This window comes from Passer domesticus, chromosome 17 (assembly GCF_036417665.1).
Source record: "Passer domesticus isolate bPasDom1 chromosome 17, bPasDom1.hap1, whole genome shotgun sequence".
In the NCBI taxonomy this organism is placed as follows: Eukaryota; Metazoa; Chordata; class Aves; order Passeriformes; family Passeridae; genus Passer; species Passer domesticus.
The window spans coordinates 13,382,963-13,409,567 of record NC_087490.1 but is presented as its reverse complement, the minus strand read 5'-3'; the positions used below and the strand labels follow the sequence as shown (position 1 = coordinate 13,409,567).

Genomic DNA, 26,605 nt, shown 5'->3' with positions numbered 1-26,605 from the left:
AGGAACTGTAGCAAAATGCGATATAAAAAATAATGTTTACTTTTAAAGCCTTTTCCATGCAGCCTCCTTTCTTCTGTGTATTTTGTGTCAGCTTCAATAGCTGGGCGCCCTGCGTTTTCAGCTCTCACCTCGCAGCCCTGACCTGCGGCTTTCCCCACATTGTGTATAACCACAGAGAGGGCTGTGATGTTAAACACAAAAGAGGAATAGGAGTGTTGTAAGGTCATATGCTTCTTGCATAAGGGATTTCAAAGGCAGCAATTGTTTAAAGGACTTGAAGATGACAGAAAATAATCTGTGTAATCCAACAATCAAAACCTGTATTCATTAGCAGAGGGAACTTTGTTGGGTGCCTCAGAAAATGGAAAGGTGAGTAGTCAAACTGAGAGCAGGTCTTTAATTTTCCACATTTCAAGGTGCAAAGAATAGGCTCTGTGTGTTTGGACCATTGTAGTTTTGACTTTCATATTTCTAAACCTCAGGATTTAGATCTGAATCTTGAAAGAGATTCAGACTTTGGCCAGTTCTCCCGTCCCCAGCTGAAACACAATGTGGAGTTTTTCTGAAATAATTGTGCAGCTCCGGCCATTCCTTCAATCAGGCTTCTCCACGAGCAGCAGCTTTGAAGCACAGGGCCACGAAGGTGGCGAGGCCAGAGGTGAGAGCTGTGCCACAGAAGGCAGCGCTGCAGCCAGGGGCCGGGCTGAGGGGCAGGAGGGCTCACTGATGTTCAGGGCTTTCACCTGCTCACAGGGGCACGGGGTGAGAGCAGCACAGCCCCGTCCTGGGCACGGGCACGGGCACAGCGCTGCCCTGCCCGGCTCCGCTCTGCCCGTGCCCACCCAGCTCTGCAGGGGCAGGGGATGCCCTCACTGCTGCAGCGTGGCTCTGGCTCTGACTGTCAGCTCATCTGTGCCAGGCACTCTTCAAATGTGTGCTGGGAAAGAGGAGAAAAATTAATGGGGTATTCTGTGCTGGATTTTACAGGCCGTGTAGTCTAAGGAAAGCAACTCCCTGCTGCTTTTTGGTCCCTTTAAGATTAAAGAAAAAAATCCTCTTTTTCACTTTGAAAGTATTTTTTTTTAAATAATCAAAGCAACACCAACAATTTTTTGACACCCGAGAATACTTTTCCCTTGGTGTACAGCACATTTATAACACAGCTCAGCTGGCCCTGCGGGTAACATTTTGTGCTGGGGATCTGCAATTTTCCCAACACAATCCCAACAAGATTTAGTCCACACAATGGCAAAGGCAGTTGATGTTTAGCCAGGGAGGCAGGCTGGGCTCTCCTCTGCCTCCAGCCTCCACCTCCACAAACTCTTCCCAAGCCTCTGGTTCTGTCTCCTGCCATTTGTCACTGCCTTGGCAAGCCCAGCAGAGCAGCCAGCCACCAGCAAAATGCACAGTGACACAGTAAAACATCCTGAAATGTGAGGCACAGAGCAGTGAAGAGTTTAGATTCTGTTTGTTCTTAGGGTGGCTAAATGTGGACAGGTAGGGAACTTCATCACATCACATCACCTCACATCACCTCACATCACCTCACATCACATCACATCACCTCACATCACACCACATCACCTCTGTCACTGTCTTTGGCCAGTGCAGGGCTGGTTTTAGGCTGTTCCTCTGAGGAAGGGCAGCCAGACATGCTGCTGGATGCCAACAACACTCCTTCCCAAGGATACCCACAGGAGGTGAAGAAGGGCTTTTCACTTGGGAGAAAAGATGCCAACCATTGGAAAAAAGGTTCAGCTCTGTGCAAGGTCCCAAGGCACGCTGGGGAGGGGGAGGCCTGCTGCTCCTGAAGGATTGCAAGGATCCTTTATCTCCAGGAGCTGGCCAGAGGTGAAGCAGTGACTCAGAAACGTGGTCAGTACTTTATCTGACTCAATCTGCACTTTTTAAACTTGCTTCTCAACAAATGTCTCAAAACTCCAGGTCAGAAAACTGTGCAGAGTCTTTTGCTTAACACATTCAAGAAGCAGCCTCACACGGGAGACCCAAAGGACAGAGAGATCACCTTGAACTTTACCTGTGCTTGTTCAAGGGCCACTTCAGCCAGGAGGTGTTTGAGCAAGAGCAGCCTTTGGTGTGGCTGGAGCTGCAGGTGAGGTGTCACCTGGGCAGGAACCAGCCTCATCTCTAACCCAAACCCTGCTGCAAAGCTCCTGTAAAACCTCCTGCCAAGCAGACAGGAGCCAACCACAGCTTCTCACTCCAAATGGAGATCTCAGAGCTGCCAGTGTTGACTTGAACTGTGCATTCAGATGCAGCACGCCTGGCAAGCCCCTCATTAATAATTCCTAAACATAAGCCTGAGTGAAGCAATGTGCTGAGCCAGCAAAGGGTGAGCTGGGCATGGCTGGCGTGGAGCGTTTGGATGTGTGAGCACTTCCCTGCAGCAGATCACAAAGCCAGCCCCTCCTCTCCATGCCCACCCAGGTCCCAAACCCAGCCTCTCCTCTCCATGCCCACCAGATCCCAAACCCAGCCTCTCCATGCCCATTCTCACATCTGTCACCTCTCCATGCCCATCCAGGTCCCAAACCCAGCCTCTCCATGCCCATTCTCACATCTGTCACCTCTCCATGCCCATCCAGATCCCAAACCAGCCTCTCCATGCCCATTCTGACATTGTCACCTCTCCATGCCCATCTGACATTGTCACCTCTCCCCTGGCAGGGCACTGGCAGAGGGAAGGCAGCCACAGGCTCTCAGCACGGCAGCTGTGGGAGTCTCACACAAACCACGGCCTTGCCCAACAGGACATTTTGTTGCTTTACCCCGAGGTGAACTTCAGAGGGGTAATTCAGGAGCAGAAACACTCCCCAGGTGTTCGAGCAGGGCTCTGAGGTGCCAAAGGCTAGCTCCAGTTAGGTAACCCTGCTTTATGAGAGACTAGAGCTGATTCCATTCTTGGCATCCTTTTGAATGTCAACCCTAATTACAGACTTTGAGTAGTTTTAATAGTATATATATCAGTATTATTTTAATAAACCCAAAACTGACGTTGTGGTCAGCATATAAGCTCTGGGTTTGTAAAAGATGTATTCAAATTTCTCCTCTGCTCAAACCTCGTGTGTGACCCTGGTAAGTCATCTCACACCTGCCTCAGTGTCCCATTTAGGTGATGGAGATAAAATTCGTTCCCCAGCTCCTGGGGACAGTGAACACAATGATCTGTGTGACAGTCCATGAAGACGTGTTGTCAGGATTCCACAGAGGGAGGGTTATGCAAAACATAAGAAAATGAGGGACTTGGTCTCAGAGAGCATCCATTTGAAATAAGAAATGGATACAGATGGAAATGTAATAATGAAGAAGTGGATAAGAATACGAAATGGATACAGATGGAAATGGATAATGAAACAATATTAATCATTATGGCTGGTTATAATCTCCAAAAACCAGCAGCCAAGTAGTTAAAGATGGAAGTTTTCAGCAGTGCAATGTAAGGCTGTACCATGGATATTTGGGACATGCCTCTTTCGGGAATGAAAGCCAGTGTGGGAGATGACAGAAAGGTGTTTGAAATTAAACAAAGAGGTTGATTGGGTAAAGCTTTGGTTTTTTGTGCATACACAGAATGCCCAGCTAGCACGGCAGTGGGGGCAGTGAGCAGAGCCCGGCAGGTGGAATGCTCAGGGCAGTGGGGTGTGCAGCTCTGCTCTTCTCCCCACCCAGAGCCCCTGCCAGGGCTGTGGGGCACTGCCCAGCTCGGCCAGTGGGCAGCTGGTGCTGCCAGAGGAGCAGCCTCATCTTCCTCTCAGCTGCCCCTGTCTGAGTTCCCCCTCCCAAGCCTGGACTGAATTTCTAGTGGTTTTCTTTAATTTCACATGTTGAAAAGACTGAGTGATCTTTCCCTCAGATGGTCTTTCTAGAACCCCCAACAGAGTGTGAATAATTATTCCCACTCTGTTGGGGCTTTGATAAGGCTCTTATGGCTGCCTTTTGCTCAGCCTCTCAGCCTTTGTTCCTGCTGAAGTTATTTTCTTTCTTAGGGAATGAAAAAAGGTAAAAACTGTAACAAGATCAAGAAAAACTGCAACTTTAATAACAGTAATAGCAATTAAAATATTGACTTGAAAACGATAAATGCTTCATCAAATCCCTCTCATAAGTGCATAATCCCCATGTGTCTTCTTCCATTTCAAAGAGAGCACAATTTACAAAAAGAATTGGCCAGAAAAAGGAGTTTGAGAGGTGTCTGGTCATGAGATGTGCCCCAGTGTGGGAGCAGCAGCCTGGCCACCTCTTCCAGGGTGAATCCAGCCTGGGATAGTTCATGGATGGCACAGGCTGGAACGGTTCTGAGCTTGGAGAGAGCATTGAGAGAGCAGCTGGGGGTGACAGCAGCCCGGTGCCACCCCTGCTCCTGGGGGTGACAGGAGCCCGGTGCCACCCCTGCTCCTGGGGGTGACAGGAGCCCGGTGCCACCCCTGCTCCTGGGGGTGACAGGAGCCCGGTGCCACCCCTGCTCCTGGGGGTGACAGGAGCCCGGTGCCACTGAGTCAGAGCCACCCCTGCTCCTGGGGGTGACAGCAGCCCGGTGCCACTGAGTCAGAGCCACCCCTCTCCTGGGGGTGACAGCAGCCCGGTGCCACCCCTGCTGCACACACTGCTGCCCTGTCCATGCCAGGTGTGCCTGCTCACTCATGGGATCCACCTGCGGTTAAACCCAACGTCCCCTCCAATGTGCCCGGCTCTCCTGGCACAAACACCAGACATCCCCGGGGCAGGGACCCTCCGACCCCCCTGCCCTCCCAGCAGCCGGGCCAGCGTGAGCTCTGCCACTGACCTGGCACTGGGCTGGCCCTCAGCTGGCACCTGGGGCAGCCGGGCTCATCCAGGTGTGACTGAGCACACGCAGTGACACACAGGGGCAGAGAGAGCGAGCAGGGCAGCCCAGGAACAGAGCCCCAGGAAAAGAGACCCAGGAAAAGAGCCCAGGAAAAGAGACTCAGGAAAAGAGCCCAGGAAAAGAGACCCAGGAAAAGAACCCCAGGAAAAGAACCCCAGGAAAACAGACCCAGGAAAAGAGCCCAGGAAAAGAGCCCCAGGAAAAGAACCCCAGGAAAAGAGACCCAGGAAAAGAGCCCCAGGAAAAGAGACCCAGGAAAAGAGCCCAGGAAAAGAGACCCAGGAAAAGAGACCCAGGAAAAGAGCCCCAGGAAAAGAGCCCAGGAAAAGAGACCCAAGAAAAGAGACCCAGGAAAAGAGACCCAGGAAAAGAGCCCAGGAAAAGAGCCCAGGAAAAGAGACCCAAGAAAAGAGACCCAAGAAAAGAGACCCAGGAAAAGAGCCCAGGAAAATGTTCTCCCAGAGCTTCCCACAGCTGATGTTTGGGAGGCTGTAACAGAACCCCACCTGCAGCCTGTTCTCCAGAGCTTCTCACAGCCAGTGTTTGGGATGCTCTACCAGAACCTACCTGCAGCCTGTTCTCCCAGAGCTTCCCAAAGCTGATCTTTGGGATGCTGTAACAGAACCCCACCTGCAGCCTGTTCTCCAGAGCTTCTCACAGCCAGTGTTTGGGATGCTCTACCAGAACCTACCTGCAGCCTGTTCTCCCAGAGCTTCCCAAAGCTGATGTTTGGGATGTTGCAAAAGGAACTCTACCTGCAGCCAGTGGCTCCCCACAGCCCCCTTGGTTTGGCACTGCAGAGCTGAGGAGCAGCAGGAGATCAAAGCAATGGTGCACACAGATATTGGCGTTTGGAGATTGGGAGATAAATAATTCATACTTTGGAAATAGAGTTGGGTTGGGGATATTATGGATTAATTCCATCTCACACTTTCTTTCCTCACTCCCACCACCCCCCTTTTTTTCTTGCTAGTGGGAGACCTACTGCCCTTGTCCCTTTCTTCTGATTTCTGAATCTGCCACAGGCGCTGTTAGAATTACAGCAGTGATAAGAAAATATCAGGCGTGGGATTTGAATTAATGCTTTTAGACAAATCTCCATTCCATCTCTAATTCTAATGCTAATTACATTTGCAGATCAAAGCCTGTTCGTTAAAGTTTTGCTTTTGAATACATGTAAAGATTTTACTTTTTTGTTTGATTTTTTCCCCCCGTTTTTGGAGAAATGCTTCTTGCAGTAGAGACCAGATGTTGCTAAAATATCCCTTTGGAACAGCACAGCTTTGGTGCTCTGTTTTCTTTCTTTGAGTCTTTTGTCTGCACGGGGTGCAGCATTGTTCTCTTACTGTATAGGCAATCTATCTTTCTGACTTATTTGGTTTCTGTTTAGGAAAAGCCAGTGATAACTTAACAAGTGAGTGCAAATAATCCCAAACATGTTTAACTGCATGCTCAGCATTGCCAACTGCAGGTATTCAAAATCTGGATCAGCTTCAATAAGATTATGAGATTACAGGGAAGAGATTTGAAATATACAGAGAGACAATTGAGTTATTTTTATTTTTCCTTCTGACTCTCAGATTTATGTGATTTACACTTCCTATCTGCTTCTACAACTAGGAGCACTAGAAATTATTGCTTTTCTTTTTTTCTGATTTTTTTCCCCCTTTGTGAAGCAGAACCTTTCTAACATGGGCTCCCCAAATTGGGATTTTCAGAACAGAAACATAAATATCGTGCAACTCTTGCTAAAGCCATAAAAACTGGCAACACAGGCAGTGGTCTCACTGCACCCAGTCCTAGCTCGGCGTGTCCATGCACGTTCATAGATCAGAGCCCATTTTACAAGTGCCAGGTAATGAAAGTCAGGGAAAGTCAGAAATTTTTAACACCAAAACATAAGTCAGGGATTTTTAACACCAGAGCCTCGGGGGTTGTAGCAAAAGAGTACAGAGCTCATTTGGGGAGGAAATAAAAAGAAGGGAAAAGAGAATGGTGGGATTGAAGTGTGGAAAGAGGGGATTAGGTGGTGAAAGGGGCTGGGGTGCATGCAGGAGGAAGCAGAAAGGGTTCAGAGGGTGAAAAAGCCAATTAGTGGAGTATAAATCTAAAAAAGCCAATTTCTGAACTAAAGAGGTGTTAACTTAAGGCAGCTAAGGAGAGGATTAGTCAAGGAAGTGCCAGGGGGCATTTGGAGAAGGGGGATTGCTGCAGTGACCAGGGCTGGGCACAGCTGCAGTGACCGGGACTGGGCACAGCTGCAGTGACCAGGGCTGGGCACAGCTGCAGCGACCAGACTGGGCACAGCTGCAGCGACCAGGACTGGGCACAGCTGCAGTGACCGGGAATGGGCACAGCTGCAGTGACCAGGGCTGGGCACAGCTGCAGTGACCGGGAATGGGCACAGCTGCAGTGACCAGGGCTGGGCACAGCTGCAGTGACCGGGAATGGGCACAGCTGCAGTGACCAGGGCTGGGCACAGCTGCAGCGACCAGACTGGGCACAGCTGCAGTGACAGGACTGGGCACAGCTGCAGTGACCGGGAATGGGCACAGCTGCAGTGACCAGGACTGGGCACAGCTGCAGTGACCAGACTGGGCACAGCTGCAGCGACCAGACTGGGCACAGCTGCAGTGACCAGGACTGGGCACAGCTGCAGTGACCGGGACTGGGCACAGCTGCAGTGACCAGGGCTGGGCACAGCTGCAGCGACCAGGGCTGGGCACAGCTGCAATGACCGGGACTGGGCACAGCTGCAGTGACCAGGGCTGGGCACAGCTGCAGCGACCAGGACTGGGCACAGCTGCAGCGACCAGGGCTGGGCACAGCTTCAGCGACCAGGACTGGGCACAGCTGCAGCGACCAGGGCTGGGCACAGCTGCAGCGACCAGACTGGGCACAGCTGCAGTGACCAGACTGGGCACAGCTGCAGTGACCAGGGCTGGGCACAGCTGCAGCGACCAGACTGGGCACAGCTGCAGCGACCAGACTGGGCACAGCTGCAGTGACCAGACTGGGCACAGCTGCAGTGACCAGGGCTGGGCACAGCTGCAGCGACCAGGACTGGGCACAGCTGCAGTGACCAGGGCTGGGCACAGCTGCAGCGACCAGGGCTGGGCACAGCTGCAGCGACCAGACTGGGCACAGCTGCAGTGACCAGGACTGGGCACAGCTGCAGTGACCGGGAATGGGCACAGCTGCAGTGACCAGACTGGGCACAGCTGCAGTGACCAGGGCTGGGCACAGCTGCAGTGACCAGGGCTGGGCACAGCTGCAGTGCACTCCCTGAATGCCTCTGGTGTGCCAGCTGTGTGAGCAGAGCTGCTCCCTGCTGGGGCAGCTCCTCTGCCAGCCCGGGCTGAGCCCGGAGCCCGCTCTGCCCCTGGCAGCAGCTGCTGGCTGGGGATCGCTGCTGCCGCCCCTCAGATGCCAGCCAGAGTGACTCTCCCTGTGCAGAACGGGGAAAGCATCATCAGGAATCCTCACCTGAGCCGGGCAGGGCTGCTCGGGGCCCCCAGAGCCTCACAGCCGACAGCCCTGGCTGCAAAGGTCCCCGCCCTGTTCCTTCCCCAAACACCCCCAGGATTTCAGCGGCTAAATCCCTCCTGCACGCCCACAGTAACAGCATCTTAAATGCTTATTGCTCCTCCAAAAGGCTTTGGGTTCCCACCACCGAGAATCTGCCCTTGATTTTTTTCTCCAATGTGTCTAAAGTTGAGCACCCTGGTTCTGTGCCGTGGGAGAGCTGTGACTGCCTCCCTGCCACCTCTGCAGCTCCCTGCTCAGGCAGGGTTGTTCTCACACACCTGTGCAAGGGAGAGGAACACTAACACACCTTGCTCCCTGTTCACTTGAGATGGTGCTTTTTTGGGTTGGGTTTTATTTTGGTTTTTTTTCAACTGAAAAATCTGGAGGCAAAAAATCAAAAGAGAATCAAATTCTACTCACAGGCATCCACGTGTATTTGTAACCAAGTCAGTAATTTCCAATATTTGTCAATGCATGCAGAGACTTTTGGATATCAATTGGTATCCCTAAAAAATTGTTTGCAGAAGACAGTGTACTTGGCAGGAAGCTTGAGATTACCTGGGTGAATGAGTGCTGTCAGAAAAAGCTGCTTCCAATACACAACTAGTTCTGCTAGAACTCAATCCCCAGGAATTATAGTATTTATTTCTGACTAGCATTTGCTGCTCTCTCATCTATTCCCTAGAAGTTTATACACACAGACATAGAGATCAAACTTGTAGCTGTAGGGATTGCCCACTGTCACAAGATTATTAGAAAATATCTAACTAGAATAAATCCTCCTTCCTTTTGTCTTCTGAAATGCTGCAGGATGGAGGAAGACACATCAGGTAGATGCAGGCTGCCATCCTAAAGCTGAGGGTGAGGAAGCATCTGCATGTAGCTGGGAATCCAGCTCCACATGGAAAAAAGAATAAAAAATAAAACCACTGAATTAAGAGACCAAGCTTTCAGCTGGGTAAATCAGCATTTCTCCCTTCAGCTCACTGGACCTGTGCCTATTTATATCATCTAAGAATCTAGACAGTTATCTGGGCTTGCCAGCTCACCGTAGGGATAATCAGAGCTTTAGCCAATTAAATGTTCATTAGAGGCAAGACAGAAAGGAACCAGGAGCCAAAACTCAGCAGCAGTCAGCACTTGTGCTGCTGTTGTTTTTCCACAGGAAGCATCCCGAAGTGTGGAACACCTCTGTGCAGGAGGAGCAAAGCCCAGGTGAGCCTGGGTTAGATCTGCTGGCAGCTCCTTTAGCTCAGAGCTGGGGTCCCTCCTGCTCGCTGCCTGCTCAGCACGGCACACAGCCCAGCTCAGCAGCTCCCACACTCCTCACTGGGCTGCCAGCAGCAGAGATGTGCTGGGATTCCTTCCTCTGGCAAGCTGCTTCGGGACAGTCTCCAAGTGCCACCAAGTCACAGGGTAAAGACCCAGCCTGCAGCCTGCTCCAGCAGGAATCTGACAGTGAACACCTGCAAATCAGGAGAGGACAGGAGCACTGTGTCCCAAACGTAATTTCCTTAGGAGACTGTCATTTTCCCCGGTGCACAGGAATAGCAAAAAGGCTCCCACAGCACGGATGTCTCATTAAATCAGTCAGACCCAGCACCATCTGTCCCTCCGCAGTCACCCTCGATTCATGCCCTGCATTAATGGGGGATTCCAGCCACAAGGAATACAAACCAGGCTGGGCAGGAAGTGTCAGCAACCCCCAGCATCCCCCTTTGGCTGGATTTGTCACTTGAGGTGACTGCCACAATCCCATTTGCTCACGTGGACATGCCCAGGGTACAGGCTGCTCTTTCAGTGAGGGCAAGAGGGATCTCATCATCCTGAAGCAAAACTCTCTACAAAGGTGCAGCCAGAACGTGCTGGCTGGGCTGTACAAAGGTTTTAGGAGAGGTGACTGAGAGTAGTAAGAGTTGATAATGCAATACAGAAAAAGGTAAGAACTGGACAAAAGCCTTAAACACAACCCCCTTTTAATGCTGCTGCTAATTTTTGTCCATATAATGTCTGTTTTAGTGATTGGTTAGCTTCTCCCATTGCTGTGGCTCTAAAGTTTGGGGTTTTTTACACATACCTTGAGTCCTCTGAGGATGGATATGGCAGGCTGCTCTGAACTCTGGGACACTTTATTTAGTCATCACCCTTGGGGGCCATGGCTCTCATATTCACAATGTCTGTCCTAAAACATTTCTCACTTTCCTGATTCAAAGTTCTACCTCATGATTTTCAACTATTTTGGAGAAGAAGAGGAAGATTGTTTTTGTGAGCATCATTTTTCTACAGGCAGGAAGGAACTGAGCCAAAGGAAAAGGTGTTACTCGGAGAGTGAACCGAGGACTGAAGAAGGGAAGCTAAGAGAACACGTCAAGCCTTTAAGTCGTTAATTTCTGTGGTTTCCCAACTAATCCTGAAGTGTCATGATCAGCACATTCGGATCCAGCTCTGCAGTGCCCCAGGAGTGATGCCCAGGGCTGGGGACCATGGCAGTGTGACCCCAGCCCCCAGCAGCACCACAGGGAGGTGCAGGAGCAGGGACCAGCCCTGCTGCCCCGCAGGGGAGGTGCAGAACACCCTCCTGCCAAATTTCAAATCCTCACCCCAAAGAACAAAGTCTCTGGAGCGTTTCAAAGTAAACATGATCAGCTTTCTTAGCAGGGATGACAGCAGGGCTAATGCTGATCACCTTTAATAATGGGTTGCAGTGCCAGCCCTGCCCAAGGTGCCAGCCCTTGAACCCACAGGGTGAGCTGCATTCCTGGGAGCAGATCTGCAGCTTCCACCTGCACCTGTGCCTGCCACATCTATAGGCTTCTTTTGTTCCTTTCAGATTTCAGTTTGCTTTCCCTTAGCTTTGGCTCCAAGTTCCCCAAGTGATGTTGGTCCCCTTTCTCAGTGGGGTCTGATCAGCTCATGGCAGCTGTGGCACAGCAAATCTCTGTCTTTTGAAGGGCCCATCCTTTCTGCTTTGCTCGTTTTCCACTGGCAGTAATTTCCTGCTCCGTTCAAACACCACAGAAGTTGTAAGTGACAAATGGCACAGCTAATCTCGTTCTCAGCTGAGGCACAGGCTCTGCACAGCCTCCCAGGGGAGCTGCTCCAGGAGCTTTCTCTGGGGAAAACACTGACCTGGGCGTTGTCAAAGCGCTTGCAGAGACAGGCCAGGTGAGTCTCTGATCACGAATTAAACAAAAGTAATTATTTTAATTCACAGTGGTTTAAAGGGGAGAGAAAAAAAGACACTCTAATGAAGATTAAATAGCAGAATTCATATTAGAGGATTTCAATGTGGACTTAAGTTCACTAAGATGGAAAATGATTACATAAAATATGCATGACAATTGAAGTTGCTCACAAACAAAGATAATTTAGTGCTAACTTTCTGAAACAGTTTAAGTGCTTGGGTATTCAGGAAAAGTGGCAGTTTATAAAGACTAGAAAAACAGGCCAAGGTGAAATTCAGAGCTGTAAAATGTCTTTGTATCTCCCAAAATAAAGCCAGGTTGGCACATGCAGATTTGTCTGGGACTCTGCATAACCACCAGCTTCTCTTTCAGTGGGGTTTGGAAGCAAACCTGCAGCAGAATAATACCAGGATATCTGTAGGTTTCCTGTACCTGTATTTCCATTACTCCTTTCAACCTGCCACTCATCCAGAACGAAGTCTAAGTACATTAGTTTATAATGTCATTGCAAAAGTACTGATTTCTGCAATATAAAAAATACGTACTGACCTCTACTGTCTTCTAACCAAAATCCTCTTTTCCTCATTGACCATTCTAATTCATAAAGTTCAGTGCTGCAAATATGAGAGTCTCTCACAGCAAGTGCCTGGTTCTGTCTTTGGCAGCAGCCAGCAGTGACATTTTGGACATTTTGAACCTGGACGTGACAGACCAGGTTTCACCTCAACCCCTGCATTACCACAGAAGGAAGAACGTTATTTCCAGGAGAAAAGCTGTTGATAAGCGTGTGCACAAGGAAGGCAGCTGAGCTTGCAGGGACCCCAGGAAGGGATGTTTGCAGCAGGCTGACAAGCTGCACTGCTCCCATTAGCTCTGCAAGTCCTGCACATGTAGAGCAGGGAAAGGGACTCCAATTAAAGTGTTTAGAGGGGAAGATGCTGCTTCCAGTGCGCTGCTCCCAGCTGAGCTGAGCGACTTCCCGAGATAAGACCCTGCTGTTGTCAGCTGCTCAGCCAGGTGAGTCAGAGTGCGGGGGGACTCAGAGGGAATTGCCGTGGTGAATTTGAAGTGCTTGCGCTGCAGTCTGCAGCCTTCACTGCCTGCTGGGTGCTTTGTTATTTACTGTAAATTTAACAAACCTTGCCCTCTGTTGATAAGGAGTTTCCGTGCTCAGCTTAGCCCACCAATTTCCCCTGTGCCACCCTGTGTCACGTTTATTTTGGTGACTACAATATCTTTGTTTGCGCTCCCTCACACCGGCAGCAGTGTGCGTTAATTCATCAAGCCTGACAGAATGTGAAATTACAACACAACAATAAGAACGCTGGCCCTGTTCTGGTGTATAATTAAAGCATGGTCATCCGGGGAAACTTGAGTTCCCTTTTGCAGGGAAGGCTTTTGTAATTCAGAGTAGCTAAACCCAGTAGTTATTCAGGCAGGGTAATTCTCTCTCCAGTATCTTCTCTTGGATAGGTATCTTGGGAAGGATCTCTGATGTGGGCACATAGGATGATCTGCATCTATTCCACCTCAGGCTCTGATTTCACAAGCTTAACAAAACTGGATTGGCTCCACAATGGATTAACAGACTTCTAACAAAACCAGCTTGTGCTACAGGAAATGGGGACATAACAGGTTCAGCTCGGTCCTGATCTCATCCTCTCATCAGAGGATTCACTGGTGCTTCCCGCAGGAACACACTCTCTGAGCAGAGCTTCTTGGGTTCTCCTCACCAACATGGGTGAATTTACACTGTGCCTGCTTTAAGCTTGCTTTGGCTGCCCTCAGGTGAACTGCTCTTCCTCATTTCCTCATTTCCTGCCCTGGCTGCTGTGGCTGCTGAATTCAAGCAGCCATTGTGCCTCATCTGAAGAATAGAATGTGAAATGGTGTGGAAAAGACAAAGAAGAGAAACTTAAGAACAAATTGAAATTTGTCTCCTGCCCTATTTCCAAAAGCAAATCTCATCATTCACAACAGCAGAGAGAGGGATGGAGCCCTTCTTCCAGGATGGCAGTGGGAGCTGGGGGTGAAGGGTTTGCCAGCAGCCCAGCTGCTAGCAAGGGTCTGTGCTTGTTCATGAAATTCACTTCGTGTGCACAGGAGGCACAAAGGATAGATGCTGCTGAAATTCCAGCACCCACGGGGTACATGAAGGGCTTGTCTCAGCATGCTGCAGAGAGGTAAAAGTCTGCAGGAGTTCTGTGCTGACAAGGGTTAGGAATTCAATGACTGATTAGAAATTACTACTATTTTATTTTTTTTGTAACAAAAGCTCAGTTTTAAACTGATGGCAGCAGAATCCCTTTGTACAAGGACTCTGCTGCTCCCAGCCTCTGCCCAGCACCATTCTGGCCCTGTTCTTGCAGGCCTGTGTTTGCTGACCACACTTACTGCTCTGCACAAGCCCATACAAAGCTGTGGAGGCAAACAGACGTGGCTGCATGAGGAATAGGTGCAATGCCACAAATCCTCCTTTGGATGTGCCTGGAGACTGGGAAACAAATCATACAAGGGCAATTTTCCTTTCCTGTTCCCTTTTCCTTTTCTCTGTGTCAGTGCTGCCTTTAATTGCACAGTCATCTGGCTAAAGAGTTCACCTGGTAGGAATGCAGTGGCTTTGATTCACACTGGGGCAGCACCAGGTTGTAACAGTGAGGTTTCAAGGAGTCAAGGAAGAGGGGAAAATAGTTCATGGTGTATCATATATTTTAGAAAAACAGGAACTTCCAAAAGTGTCAGAACTGCTCACCTTTCATTGCTCTGACTCTTCACATTTTTCCTCTTGCACCAAAATAGACTATTTGTTTATTACAGCAGGAACTAATATTTTCCCTGTAGCCAGTTAAAAGAAATACATCCTCTTTGTGGCTTTGAAAATCCCTACAGGATTATGAATGAATACTTCAAGAGTGTATTATAAATTCAGACATGTCTATTGGGCTTTCAAGTATCACAGCGGGAGCTTCTTACTGAGGCAACCTGAGGGTAAAGGCTTTCCCACCTTTCCAAAGTGACTCCTCCCACAAAATTTTCTTGGGCTGAAGTTAAAAAAAAAACCACCACCCTACCTAGCTGAGGTTCTTAGAGCTCCTTCATTCTAAGCAGAACTGAATATAGATATAATTTAGTACAATCGCATCCCAGCCGTGGCTCTGGAGCCTGCTCGCTCTCCCTGCCGCTTGCAGTACCGTGCACGCTCTTTCATGCAGCTTGTTGCTTGAAACCAATGCACTTTTCATTTCAAAGTCTAAGCAGGCTGGGCGAGGAGCTCGTTTTGCATCCAGTGCCGTCCTGGATGTGCTCTGAGCACCTGCCATTATCTCCCCAAATTCCGCGCAGCTCCCTTTGCCAGCTGGCAGCGTCACAGGCTGTGGCAGGAGCACAGAGTGGGATTAGACACAGCCCATTCTGCATCCCCTGCTGCGAGTGCTGAACCAGCAACTTTGCCATGTTTTGATCAGATGCACTCAGCACTGACACATAAATCAGGGACAGTGCTAAAGGGAGCGGGGAGGAATCAGCAACAAAGAGGCAAAATCAAGGGCAACTTGGAAGGGAAGAATGGAACTAAAGAGAGTTTTAAAAGCACATGGCTTTGAATCTATATGTACTTACTTCTGAGGGAGATGAGGGGTGTTGCTGCTTTCAAAAGAATTCACTTTTTTCCAGGCTTTTGAATGCACATCGCCCCCAGAAAAAACCTCCAGTGGGCTGAGCCTCCGAATGAACTAGGAGATGAAAATGAGTTTGAGCTGGAAACTGAAGGGCAGTTGTTAAGAAGTCCTGTCAGGCAGTCTTTGAAATTTAAGAACCACCTGCAGCAAGTGGTGTAGGTGGTACTTGTAGCTCTGTGCGTGATGCTGATTTAATGGCTCTGCAGATGTGCACGGGTGTAGCTCCTCCAGACAGAGAGGCAGAAAGGCTCAGAGACATTAACCATCCTTAGGGATGTCAGCTCAAAGGACAGGAATTGTCAACAAAAGGTCAGAGGATGGAGATCCTCCAAGGGTTTTACCTGACCTGGGAAATGAGAGAAGAGAAGCTGAAGCAAGGTGCTCTGGGGTTGGCAACTGTTCCTGGAACATGCGGGGCACAGAGCAGGGAGATGAGGAGCCTGCTGAGGTGATCCTGCCCAGCGCCCAGGTGTGTGCTCCCAACCCTTCACCAGCACCTTCCTGGAAGCTGCAGCATTAAGGAAATCATCTTCCAAAGAAAGCTTTGGAGCAGGAGGCATGAAGAAAACTCCAGAACAAGACATGCGTGTTCCTGCATTATGCTGCCATGCCATTTGCCACGCTGCAATTACAGCTGAATCTGAGGGTCTGTAGAAATCCTGACAGTCTACACTCTCACTTTAAAACATAAAAACCCTTGGGTGCAGAAAGAAGACCTTCATATGACAATACACACACACACACTCTTCCAAATTCTTGCACATATCTTCAATTTTAAACATGTACAGAATTCTCTCAAGACAAGAAAACCCTACAGTTTCATCCATTGACTAGAAGGCAAAAGCCTACTCTTAGTTATTCCATTTTGCAGTGAACTTCTTGGTCTGAGTCCAAGATTTCTGCATTTCCATTGATAAAACTGAAGACCAGCTTTGTCTGATGCTCTCTGTCTGGTTTATTAAACCTGGTAATTTGTATTTATAACTATAAATATAGAGATCTTAACCCAGGTCGAGCACTTTCTAAAATTCCCTGGTGTAGACTCACACAGTACAATATAACCCCTAGTTTTAGTTGGCAGAAACAAGGATGGAAGCAATAAGATCTTAAGCACTTGAAAAAACAAGATTGTTATCTCGGTTTTTCAATGCTATTAGGAGAAAAGTAGCCAGCAATATGTAGGTCATCGTCAGTAGCTGCTTTGGTAGTCTGTGAACAATTTAAAGGAAGGAAGAGGTTTCCCTTTGTGGTTGAATAAGTTACTCTATATCCATGAAGGAGCTGTGGCTCAGCCCAGAGGGAGCAGCATTATCAGCAAATGAATGAGCAGGGCATTCTGTGTTATGCCAGGAGCACTGTCTTTGAAAACAACGGGGACAAGGAAAGTGGATTCAGTGGGGCTTTTATTTTCCTGTCTGCCATTGTAACGGAGCTCCTCCATTAACTCATTCTTGTCAGGCTGAATTGAAAGTGACACTTAATAACTTAGACAGCATCTCTGCCACTGCGGAGCCGGCCCGGGGCTGCGCAGTGCTGCGGGCAGAGCTGCGGGTGGACAGCCAGGGGCTGACCTGAGGCTCGGGACAGCAAGGGCGTGCTGGGGCCCACCGCTCCTCTTCAGTCACCTGCAATCCCCAGTGCCTACCGAGGTGAAAAACCTGCTGGATATAAATATTCTGCTTCAGCTGGGTTATCAGAGCTTCACTCCTTGCTGAGAGCACCCCACTCGCTTCCCCAGGCTGCAGCGGGACTTCCCACAGAGCAGAGCTGGACCTGAGCTGGAGGAGAAACAGATGCTGATATTCTACAGCCATGCACAGTGTCTGACCCAGCTGTGCAGCAGCTCCAGCCACTGCCAGGGGAGCTGCACGCAGCCCGGGCAGGGTGGCTGTGCCAGGCAGTGACCAGCTGGGCAGGGCTGGGCTGGCAGCTCTGATGCTCCTGCAGTCCCCTGGCCAATTCAGATTGCCACTCTGTGCTTTCTGTGTGACACGTGGTGACGTGTGACACGGGATGGCACAGGATGGCACGGGATGGCACGGGATGGCACGGGATGACATGTGACACCAGCTGACACGCTCTCCTGGCACTCCTGCAGCCCAGAGCCCTCTGAGTCCACCAGGCACCCCCAGCTCTGGCTGAGCTGTGCAAACAGAAGTGGCACCACTCAAACACCTGCTCTGGGCCCTCCCTGTGCCCCGGTGCCAGCAGCAGCTCCACGGCTGATCCCACAGGGCCCGTGAGCTGCCAGCCTGCCCCTGCCTGGCGGGACTGTCACAGCCCCACGGGCCAGCCTCAGCGCTTGCTCACAGCACCACAGCCCTGCAGCACCCACAGCAGAGGCTGCTGCTGCCAGACCCTGTTTGGCCTGCCAGCAGCGAGCAGGACAGCAGCTTTGGTGCACTCACTTTGTTCCCTCTGTCAGGCAGGACGAACTCTGCCTTTCATCACCCCTAATCCCAGTGAGCACCTCTGTCTGCAGCGCTGACACAGCAGTGATGCTCTCACAAACCTTTTGGCTGAGGTTTTCATGTTGTCCTGGTGCCATTTTTGTGCTGTGGTTCATCCTCACCTGTGCCCTTTTCTGAGTGGGGTACAAGGAAGAAAACCCTCAAAAGTGGGACATATTTTCCCAGTGATAATCTTGACTGTTTCACTTTCCTTCCTTTCTATCCTCCCCTTATTTCACCAGATTCTTTTGCAGTGGCCTAGATTTAACATCCTTTTACAGCTGATTCTTGTGGCTGCAAAGCCCTGCTAATATCGCATTGTACTAGTCAGAAAAAAATATTTAGGGCAGGGAGAGTCTTTGGTCTGTGTTAGCACACAGATGACTTGAGACAGAACTGAAACTCAGAGGTGCTGCTGCAAGGGGAATGGTAGCAGGAGATTAAACATCTTTATACCCATATCCCTGTATAGAGAACGGGGAAGGTGAATGTATCTGGAATGTGAAGGGAAACTGTTTCTTTCCTCCCTTCATTTCTGATCCATAATCACCCTACTCCCTTTTATTTTTTCATACACCACCTATTTCTTCACCGTCCCTTCTACAGCCCCTTTCCTCAGCCTTTGTGTACCCCTAAATCCTTGCTGCTGAGTTATTGGTGTATTGTGCACAGCTACTCTCTGTAGCAGAAGGTACCAATGGTGGTGACCCACTGAAACAATTCTTCAAATCATTGCTGAAAAACTCTGGTGCTCCAAAGCAGCCCAAAGAGGACAATTCCCAAACAAGGCCATGCATGCATCTGCATTTCTGTTCCACCGGCCCAGCAAAAGAGGTCCCTGCTTTCCTTGCCGCAGCCCCTGATTCCTGTGTGCTCATCACAGATCACCATCTGTGCCCTTCTGCTGATTCAGTGTTTGCATGGCTGTGCTCTCTACCACACCCTGCAGCAATTTTGAAAGAAAAACCAATGAAAAACAAACCTTGCTTCTACTTTTTTCCCCTCAGTTGCTATTTTTAAACCAGAAAATGTCACAGTTCTGCTTTGGGACGCAACCAAAATAAAGCAGTGATTCAGAGGAAAATAATAAAGGGGCCAAGAATAAGGGAAAGAGAGTTTCTGTAATCTCTTCTAATGGGACACAGAACCACAGGGCAACAGTGTGTGGAGGCAAAAAAAAAAAAAGAAAAAAAAAGAAAAAAAGCTTTGTTTGAGGAACTTGCAAGTGACTCAAGAGCTGCGGTTCCCTTCCCTCAGTGCAGGGACTGTCTCATCAAAGCGCTGTTTGCATGCACAGCATTCAACAACCAGCTTGAGAGCCTCAGGAATTCAGATAGCATCCTCTTCTCGGGGTTTGAATGGGCCCGCTGGATGTGATACTGGGCTTTGTTTGGTAAGCTCGAGATCCTTTCTCTGCTAGAGCAGTGTGCGAGCCTGAGTGGCTGGGTCAGGGGGATGATCTCAGCTCCTTGAGTGCCTCCCATTGTACGGGCTGCTCAGCCCTTACAGGCTGACTGCACTGATCCTGTCCTGACACAGGGAGCCCCTTGCAGCACAAACAAAACCAGAATAAATAAGCACAAATATTCCTCCTTCCTGGCCTGGTGAGTGTTGCAGGGGACCTGAGTGAAAATGCTGAGCAGCAATGCAGAGGGGCTGGACAGAGACATTTGTCTGCACCGGTATCACCTCTCTGTGCTAATGATTCTGACTTTTTAAATGATTTTTCTCATTGAATCCTTAGAGCTTGTATATGTGAACACATCTGATTTGTGCCTGAAGCGGGGTGGACAGGACGGGCTTTCAGAATATTTTCAAGGAGAGAATCCTTCTGTCCCCGTTCCAGAGTGTGATCAGAAAACCTGAGATGAATCCCCCTGGGGACCCAGGCTGTACCAGAGGGGTCAGTCCTTAATCACTTTCCAAGTTCTTTGCAGAGTTACGAGGAGAAAACCCTTTAAAACCCTGCTCTCCATTGACTGGGTCTCCCCGCTGCATGTGTGAAATGCACATTTATGCACGAGGGCTTTTGGCAGGGTGTCACACCCATAAGGGACATGTGTGTGCCTCGCTGACTGTAACTGAGTGATTTGGGAAACAGATTAATCACAGCCCTTAAAGTGGTGTTTGCCAGTGGGGACCAGAGGCCTGTTAAACACCCATCCAAAAGGCACCTTGAGCCTCTGCCATTTCCCGGGTGACTCCCCGAATTTCCCTGCTCAAGAGCACCCAGGAGCTGCAGGCACAGCCCGGAGGTGCAGCCCCTGTGCTAAGCCAGGCAGCAAAAGAAGCAGTTCTTACCTACAGGACTTGAGAAAGAGCTTGTTTCAACAGAGCTTGACTCAGAACCTTCCAGTGCACATCTGTGGCTCCACAAAGGCAGAAGTTCCCTCTGAATTGTCTTCTTGAATTGTTTTCTGCTCGTAGTAAAGCACTGCCTCTCCCTTACCTATGGAGCTCTTTATTCAGGGTGCTTATCCTGCCACCTTGGAGGCTGCATTGACCACTCTGTCAAATGTTATACCTTGATAAATAAAATGCACCTGACTGTTAGTGCAGATCTAGGTAAGTAAACAGAATGTCTTTCTTCTGCTAAAGAGGTTTGGCTGTGCAATCAGAAGTAATTCAGTACCTGTTTAGCCTCGGTGCTGGCTAACAAAAGGCAGATTCCACGCCCTCATGGAAGAAAGATCAAAGGCTTTTTTGCCATTAATGAATGTTAAGCAAAAACCCCAAATATTTAATCAAGAGGGAACAAAACCTTAAGACTCACACAGCTGTGAGCATTTTTACAGGTTTTCGTGGTTCATATTTGAATCATATCTAAGGGTTTGTTTCCATATACGTGAACAGGATTAAAGTCCCGTGGCAAAGGGTGGGATTTTCAAAGTGTTTTTAAAACTCACAGATTCGAATGGGGCCCAGGCTGGGACAATGGGGGAAGAGCTATTTGAGGCTGTCACTTCTGAAAAAGCATTTAATGTGATGGAGTGTGGCTATGAGTCAGAAACACAGCGAATACTTTAGAGGGAGCCAGAAAGGAAAGGATGCACCTGACTGGTTTTGTAAGGCTGGGTACAAGTGATACAATAATTCTTTCACAACCAAAGGGCAGTCAGCTGATATCCTGAACCTGAACATTCGATTGCCCAGCTTAACAAACACAATGCACTTGTCACACAAGCACCCTGAAGAATTATAATGATGCATTATTTGCACTGCAGTTGTGCTCATGAGCCTTGGTGATGGATCAGAACCCACTTAGCAGTGACCCAGCACATAAGAGACCCTGAGGGTTCTCTCCCCAGGGACTTTATGGAAGATGATGGGCAGGAAAGCCACAGGAAACCTGGCCACTGCCACTGGCCCTCACAAGGAGAAGCAATCACACTCCCCAAGTGTTCAATGAATGCTGTTTTGCACAGACAGCACGGCAGAGGAGAGGCTTTCTCCTCTCTCAGGGTGAGACAGGGATTACAATGCAGTTACCTAGGACGTGTTTCAGGGATGCTTCACCTGCTCACAGAGGTCATACAAACAGAGCCAAAGGGGCTTAGCTGGAAAACAATAATTAAGTGATAAAGGTGCCATCCAAAGGAGCAGCTGTGGATATGACACCCAGCTGGTGAGTGAAGGGTGTTGTAACAGAAGCCACAAAGAGCCTTGGGAGTGTTTGGGGCACCTTGCAAAGGGAGCAAGGGTGCCACAGCACAGCCCAGGCCAGACACAGGGAGATAATCCCTGCAGGAACGTGGGAGGAGAAAGCTGAGCTAAGGTGGAATTGGCTGGTGTGGGCACAAAGAGGGTCTACCTACCAAGACACACCGTGAGGAATCTGCATTTCCCCCATGATCCAGGGCAGAGAGGAAGGATCCTAGCTGTGCTCTGAGAGCAGAGGGGAAGCCATCACATGCAGCTTGGATGGGCTGGGCCATGGAGGACGAACAAGGCAAAAATACAATTCAGGTTGTTCCAGAAGTTGGTAAGGATGAAGAAAAAAGAAGAAGCATCAAAGTTTCTAGGCAATCATCAGAAACCAATGTGGAGATTTCAACTTGGATACAAGGGGACCTTCCTTTGTAAGAGCTAAAAAGAAAAACCAACTGAAAAATTAACATTCTGGTTAAAGAAATCAAAGACGGAAATGGAGCCAGGTGATGATTTCTGTCACCCAGCCTTAGCAAAGCAGAGCTGCATCTTCCTGTCCTTCACAGGACAATTATTTATGCTTATGCAAAATCATTAATTGCAAAAGAACCTTTCAGGTGCTGATGAGATGAAGTAACACAGGGCTGTGACTGAAAGCACGGTCTTGCACTGGGTTTTAATTACAGTGGTGATGCACTGTGGGCACAATCATCCTGCTCACCCTCACAGCCCAGCTGCATGTGGAGGACTGGCAGTTAAAAACCCATTATTTATTTAAGTCTGCAACTGGTGCATTTATTGTGGAAACCAGTGAGCCAGGGGAAAAAAAAGCAGAAGATTCTGTGCAATTTGTAAGTGTCTACTTTCAAAGTAAACCACATGAAAAATTCATTTAAATGTTTTGGAGTGAAATGTTCAGGTGATGAAAATAGGGGAATCTCCTACAAAATCAATGAAGCTTTTCATCAGTTGAATATGCTTTGGTTACCTCTTTACCTTTCTCTTTTTTTTCCTCAATACAGTTGAAACCCAGTATTATTTATGTGGACTGCATAATGCCCCATTAATTGAGAAATCACCTGGCAGATGAAATATTAATGTGGATAAAACCAATAAAAAATTACCTGCTAGAAAAACCTTGTTTAACAAATACTTGTGTGAAGTGCTCAGCTTCTTAGAACATAGATGATGTTGAGAATTTTTATTATTTATTATTAAGAATGATGAAAAGAAGAGATATAGCTCTCTTAATCCATCAAAGCCCAAAAGGAATGTGTTTTAGAGAAAGGGAATAGAAAAACATACTCCCTAGAATGAGGTCAATGTTCATTCTTGGAGGCCCAGAAAATGCCCTTTGAAGCACATAATTATGGGTGGGAAATGATCTATAAAGGTGCAGAAGTCTCACAGAAGACAGGACGTGTGCCAAGGTGTCAGCAGCACCTCAGGTGTCCGTGGGGCTGGGCACTGAGTGCAGGTTTTCAAGGAGGAGAAATACCAACATTCTCCCAGAAGCTCACATCTGAATTTGTAATTGGCACAATTACTAACTCAATTACCTGCGTGCATGTGTAATTAGGGAAGCTTTGTACCTCACCTTGTGTTGTTGTGGTGCTGACAGCTTTCCTGGTGGTGCCCTGGACTTTCACTGCAGTAGGAAAGCCCAGCACAGGGGCCTGGAGCTTTCCTGGGCTGGCTGAGCCACCCCTGGCTCTGTGCTGCCACACAGGAGGGAAGGGAATTTGGGAATTTGGGATTTCCACTGGGAGCTGCTCATGTGCAGGGACACACTGCCAGGTTCACAGATAGCACAGAGGAGTCCTGAAGGTTTCTACTGTGGGACAGAGCTGAGTGCTGACTCAGGTTCTCCACCCTGCTCTATTAAATTCTGTATCATCTGAGTTTAAAGCCAACAGATTATATCTGCAAAATACCTGCTTTTGATCCAAAGAGAAACAGATCAATTGTTTGGTTTCGTTGCAGTGAAATTATCAGTACTTGGTTCCAACAGTCTCACAGGAGCTTTTCACTAGAAAAGGTGTCAGAGTCACCAAATCCAAGAAGGGCCCACAGAAGTGCCACTCCCCACCTTCCCAGACACTTCCCATGCCACACAGGGAAGTGTAGGCCTGAGGGACACATCCCTGTCAGAGGGAATAGAAATAGAAAAGATGAAGTCTATTACGAGTCATTTGAGCCTCTCCCAAGCACTGGCTTTTAGATGACTCCGGCAAGTGTGTGCTGAACACACAGGAGGGGAAAAAATCTCAAAACCTGCTGGTTTAAGCAGAGAAAAAGCCTGCTTTCCTGACCCCAAATCAGGCAATCAGCCTAACTGTGGGTGTGGGAGCAAGACTCATCAGCCAGGCATGTGCACAACTTTCATACCCCTTGCCAAATCCACCCTTGAGCTGGGGCCAACCTCCAGTGCTTCAGACGGGGATAGAAAAGGGGCTTTAGAAAGATGCAAAAAGTAATTCTGGGTTTTTCACAGGGCTTAGTTGTGATGAGCTAGATACCAAAAAGAAGGTAAAAAGTAGAGTTCACTTTGGATACCCTGAGGATGACAATTTTTGCACTCCACTCTCTCTTCAGAAAAAGGAAGGACCAGAGGTTTGAGGCAAACTGCTGTCAGAGAGATGTGATGAGATTTTAGTTTAGATAGGAGGGGAATTTCTTTTGTAAGAGTTAAAAATCCCACCCAAAACAGCAAAACAACAACAAAAAATAATACTGATGGGTTTAAATTGTCAGTCCAAATGCAAAAGTAGTAATAACCAAATGATGTGTTTTTCAGGGAGTTTTGATTACCCCTGAGGTAAAAAAGTAGTCAAATTGTACATCAAAATGGAAACATCCTTTCTGCCTCTTACACTTAGTGAGAATCTGTAGAGCACAATGTTTGTACAAAATAAACATGAAATGAAGAAGAGTTCAAGCAGCTTTTCAAGCCCATGGGGAGAGCTGTAAATCCTAAACCACCAGGAGAAAAACCCACCTCAAGGTCCCATCCTGAGCCATGGTCTCTTCCATGCACTTACTGAACTTGTTTCATTTTACCTCTTCTTGAGCTTCAGGATGGGAAACACCCCCTGCTTCAGACAGCACCCCCACTCAGCACAGCGGGCAGACCAGCTGGCCCAGCTTTCCTCCCTGCAAACCTGCCCAGCTCTTCGGGGTTTGCTCACCTTGTATGATGCACTTGGGGCCTGCCCTTTATCCTCCCTGCACGGTCAGCTGGAAACTGATCAGAATATTGATTAGAGCAGGTACTGATTAATTCAGTCATTATGGGCAGAGCAGTTGTTACTGGGAGGAAAGGCAGCAGAAGGTGGGAGGCTCTTTGAGCCACCACGGAAACACTGCACAGAGGCAGTGAGTGGGTGAAGGAAAGCAAAGCTTGGGTGGAGCAGAAAGAGGGGAAGGGTGTGAGCTGAGATGCTGGTGGAGCTGCAGGCAAGGGTGACACATCCTGTACAGTTATTACCATGCTTTAATTACCCTCATGGCTGACTGCTGCCATGGGCGGGGTGATGGCTGCAAAGGGGCATCGCTCCCCTCCTGCCCTTGTGCAATTCCATCTCAGCAACAGCTGGCAAACCCTGGAGGTAAGAGCCCTTGCGTGCTCATTCTGAGCTGAGCTGTCTCTGCGTGCTCTGTGTCCATCAGCATCCCTCTGTGGGGGCCAAAGCAGGACACACACACTGGTTTTTGCAGTTCCATCACTGAGCCAAAGCAGGACACACACACTGGTTTTTGCAGTTCCATCACTGAGCCAAAGCAGGACACACACACTGGTTTTTGCAGTTCCATCACTGAGCCAAAGCAGGACACACACACTGGTTTTGCAGCTCCATCACTGAGCCAAAGCAGGACACACACACACTGGTTTTTGCAGTTCCATCACTCAGCCAAAGCAGGACACACACACGCTGGTTTTGCAGTTCCATCACTGAGCCAAAGCAGGACACACACACACTGGTTTTTGCAGTTCCATCACTCAGCCAAAGCAGGACACACACACACTGGTTTTTGCAGTTCCATCACTGAGCCAAAGCAGGACACACACGCTGGTTTTGCAGTTCCATCACTGAGCCAAAGCAGGACACACACACTGGTTTTTGCAGTTCCATCACTCAGCCAAAGCAGGACACACACACACTGGTTTTGCAGTTCCATCACTGAGCCAAAGCAGGACACACACACACTGGTTTTGCAGTTCCATCACTGAGCCAAAGCAGGACACACACACACTGGTTTTGCAGTTCCATCACTGAGCCAAAGCAGGACACACACACACGCTGGTTTTTGCAGTTCCATCACTGAGCCAAAGCAGGACACACACACACTGGTTTTTGCAGTTCCATCACTGAGCCAAAGCAGGACACACACACACTGGTTTTGCAGTTCCATCACTGAGCCCAGCCTTTCTTGTCCATACTGTGCTCACCAAGGCTGTGTGACCTAATGCACAGGTGGAGCAGTTGAAAGGAAAAATAGAAACATGGGCCATTTTTCCCTTTTTCTCACTGACAAAATTCCTAACTGACAGAAAAAGGTGCATTTCCAGCAATTGCATCAGCCCCATTTCTGGCTGGCACGGGCACTCCCAAAGCACAGTGACCAATCACAGACTGTGCCAGGGTCACAAACAAAAAGAACTTAGTTTTTTAAATAACCTCAAATAACCAGCAGCATTTCCATAAAGCTGTGGTCACCTCATTTCAACATGTTTTAAAGATTTCTACTTGGGGAGCAAGAAATAGAACAGAATTTGTAAAGTTGTCTTGTAGTTAATTATTTTCTTTATGAGAATGATTTACTGTGCTGATGGTATCAGCTGCCTCAAATATCTTTTGTAGTTGTCAGATTTTTAGGAGCTAGGCAGAGAACAGACTTAAATTCCTGAGGGAGATTTCTTAGCTAATCTATGGAAAATGCTAGATTTTGGCAGATGAATCAAACTCCTCCAGCAAAAATGTGGGACTGTAATGCAGAATCTCTGGACCATACAATAACTATACATTAGCAGAAGAAAGATCAACAAAGAGAAGTTGTCCTGTAACATCTAAAGCCGAAGTGCAATAATTGTTCCATGAAATTTAAAGTGGGGATGTATGTTGGATTCCTATGTCACAGACAATATCTGTTACTTTTATTGCCCATGACACTAAGTTTTGATTGCTCCCAGGCCTCATCAGAGACACTGTTTTATAAATGATTATGAAATAAGAAAATAAAATTCTGATC

At 48.5% G+C, this 26,605-nt stretch overlaps 1 long non-coding RNA gene across 4 annotated transcripts in view; it reads right to left on the bottom strand.

The window, feature by feature from the left end:
* Positions 1 to 842: 842 nt before the first annotated feature.
* Positions 843 to 26,605, bottom strand: part of LOC135282790 (uncharacterized) — a 98,475-nt gene continuing 72,712 nt past the window's right edge. The window contains exon 4 of one of the 4 annotated variants that reach the window (XR_010348835.1): positions 843 to 937. This is a non-coding gene — a long non-coding RNA (uncharacterized LOC135282790). Of the gene's footprint in view, positions 938 to 16,855; positions 17,036 to 26,605 lie in introns of those variants that run through there. The other 3 variants (XR_010348838.1, XR_010348836.1, XR_010348834.1) reach the window with 3 other exon arrangements.